The sequence below is a fragment of the Mandrillus leucophaeus genome, unplaced genomic scaffold, assembly GCF_000951045.1.
Source record: "Mandrillus leucophaeus isolate KB7577 unplaced genomic scaffold, Mleu.le_1.0 Scaffold350, whole genome shotgun sequence".
NCBI lineage: Eukaryota > Metazoa > Chordata > Mammalia > Primates > Cercopithecidae > Mandrillus > Mandrillus leucophaeus.
Genome location: NW_012103699.1, coordinates 1,013,609 through 1,016,775, shown reverse-complemented (window position 1 = coordinate 1,016,775; position 3,167 = coordinate 1,013,609). Strand labels below are relative to the sequence as shown.

The 3,167-nt window shown below is 50.4% G+C and overlaps 1 pseudogene; it reads right to left on the bottom strand.

Annotated features, from left to right (window-relative positions):
• Positions 1-207: 207 nt before the first annotated feature.
• Positions 208-2,858, bottom strand: LOC105546244 (annotated as a pseudogene).
• Between the last annotated feature and the right edge of the window lie 309 nt (positions 2,859-3,167).

Sequence of the window (3,167 nt, the reverse complement as noted above, 5' to 3'; positions counted from 1 at the left end):
TTTAGATAACAAAGCCAAGGATCAGAGACCTTAAGCAACTGATCAGGGGCCACACAGCTCTCAAGTAGCAGAGCCAGAAGGAAAATCCAGGTGAGTCTGGGTTTCCACTTCAACGAGAAGTTAGGGAGAGGAGCTGAGAGTGAGCACCGAGAGCTGTCAGAGCAGGCGTTGAAGACCGTGGTCAGGAGTTGGAGGCTGGTTGTAAGGTCATGGGAAACTACATCCAGGTGTCATCCAGATGAGCAGGGAGATAAAATGTATCTGAGGGGCGCTGTAGAGAAAGAATTTGGGGGATGGATTGTCCTTGGTGGATAAAAGGAAGAAGTTGTCAAAGAGGATCCAAGGCAGCAGCTCTACATCCTTGTTGAGTCGAGAACCCCTGTGTGACGTGCAACTGAGAACATGGGACGCTTCCCCCAGAAAATGCACACAACCCACTCACAAACATCAGCATCATTTTGGGGGAGTCGCTTGGTTCAAGATTAAGGTTCCTCGCCCTGTGAAGGGCCTGAAGTGGTGAGAACATCGGCATCCTGTGTTTGGCTTGTAGGACTCTCAAGACAATTGTATATTTATTTTCAGAGAAGAAAGGAAAGATCTCTGAAACTTGAAATTGAACACCTTATTTATTTTAATATAAAAGAGGAGTTTCCTTTTTTTCTATGTTTCTTCTGTAAATCAGATTAACAGGATCTGATCACAGGTGCCACTAAGGGTCACTTCGCAAATCTTCTATGCTTACAGATACCTACTTGCAAAAAGGCTACAAGTTATAGTAACTGGATGAAAGACATTTGGGGACAAAGGTCAAAAACAAGGGGAGGTTGGACATGGTGGCTCACACCTGTAATCCCAGATCTTTGGGAGGCTGAGGTGGGTGAATCACCTGAGGTCAGGAGTTTGAGACCATCCAGGCCAACATGATGAAACCCTGTCTTTAAAAAAACCGAAAATTAGCCAGGCGTGATGGTGTCCACCTGTAATCCCAGCTACTGGGGAGGCTGAGGCAGAAGAATCACTTGAACCCAGTAGGCAGAGGTTGCAGTGAGCCGAGATCATGCCACTGCACTCCAGCCTGGGCAACAGAGCAAGACTCCCTCTCAGAAAAAACCAAACCAAACCAAACAAAACAAACCAAGGGGAACAGGGTGGATTCACAGCTGCTCTGGAAAGTCAAGTCTCGAATGCCCCAGGAACATGAAGCCTTCACAGAGCCAGCAAAGGGGGTCTGTGTCTAGAATGTGAAGCGGGCTTGCAAATCCGAGAAGCTACACAAGAAAATTTCACTGATACACACGAGACAGAAAGAGAATGGGTAGAGGCTGATTGGGAAGAGGAATGTGCCTGGATGTCCCTGGTGGCAAGTCCTGTTCTACCTTTCCCATGGAGAAAGAGGGAAAGACAAAGGAGGGTGAGGAAAGGCCTGGGAGAGGAAGCCCCACAGTCACTTACCTATGGGGTGGAGAAATCAGAAGTCCCCACAGCCAACTTTAAACCTGCATTTCATCCCTCACCCCAGTGCTGATGCTACCTAGGCAAGCTTGGGGCCGTGTGCTGGTGCGAGAGGAGCCCAGGCGCCCACCACAATCCCCCCAGGGAGTAAAACTCGGGATGGGGAGGGTGACTGCATCCAGGAAGGACTGTCTCAGGCCAACCTCACCATCGCGTCCGTGCATGTCTACTGGAAACCCGTCTCTCCCAAGGTTGCCTAATTTTCTGTCTAAACTATGGGCTGACCCGCAGCTTACTCCTTCAATATGCTGTCCAGTGGGGGTGGGGCGGGGGTGGCAGCTGGGGCTTAAGGAGAGAGAGAGTTTGGTGGAGATAAAAAAATAATAATAATAAGCCTGATCCACCATTCTGGACGCCCTTTCCACTCTCTGCTCCATGCAGCTGTGTGTGTGTAAGAAAAACAGGGTGTGTGAGTGTGTGTGTGTGTGTGTGCACGCACCAGCAATCAGTGTGGCAAGGCTAGAGGCTTTCATCACTGAAACATAGAGTTCCTGTTTATAAACATTTGCTCACTGTTTTGTTATGTGGGGGAATTAACCACAAAACATGACCTACGACGTCAAGCCCCCCATCTTCACATCCTTCATACCGCGTGCACTTTCTCTCTCTACCTGAAAGCCGCTGAGTAGAAAATAATTCCTCTGCAACAAAGTGGGGAATGCCCAGAGAACAGAAGGCGCCTCTACACAGACTTGAAGGCTTCAAGGGAGGCTGGGGAGGCTTGGATCACTGACCCATGGGGCTGACTCCAGGAAAAGGCATCCAATGGGCCATGGCTGAAGGCATGACTCTTTCTGGGCTTTTTGGAGCCCCCAAAAGACATTGGGACCAAAACAAATGTATCTCAGTGGCGTTTGCAGCGCTGTAGCGGGCAGGGGGTGAAGGTCTAGTTTGTATGAAGAGGAGAGGAAGACCACGCAGAGCAGAATGCAGCTGAAACCTTGGGAGAGAATGGAAGAGGGGATGGATCCGCTGAGAAGCTCTGGGGCGCCCAAATTGGAAGGACTTATGCAGACTGAAAGGTGACCTCAGGAGCAGAGTTCTGAAGGGAGGGGCGCTGGCTTTTGAGTTTATTTTCCTGACCAGCCTCCAGATGATAAGATGATTCTTTCTGATGAAAGACTCAGCGTGCTGCTATTACAGTTTGGGGGCATCCCAACAGCAGATGCAGGTGTTCTGTGAACCATATTCCACAGAGCGCTGGGGCTCCACAGTCACCCTGGAGAGGCTGTGGCAGGCAGTGGGATGAGTCCTGCCATCTGAGAGCCCTGCCTTGCCTTCAAGAAGAGCCGTTCCTCTTCCATCTGCTTGAGGCCTTGGAGCTCCTCACTGGATTTCGTGGTAAGAATTCAATCACCAGGAAAAGTTTGGAAGCCTCTGGATCAGCGATATCCGAAGTCTCTGATCTCAGCTTGGAGGTGCTTTGAGCCTCTGGCCCCGGTGCTCTGCGCTGTCCCAGAGGAAGGCGCGGGCCACTTTTGATCCTAACAAGCAGTTCACCAAGGACAGGGCAACGGCTGAGAGATGAAGGATATCCAGATGCAGATAAGGAATCCCAGGCCCTGGAGAGAGACGGCTACAGGACACCAAGATTCCTGGTGGTTTTCCAGGGCATTGCAGTATTAGAGTCCTCACTCTCCTTCCGAGGTTCTGTG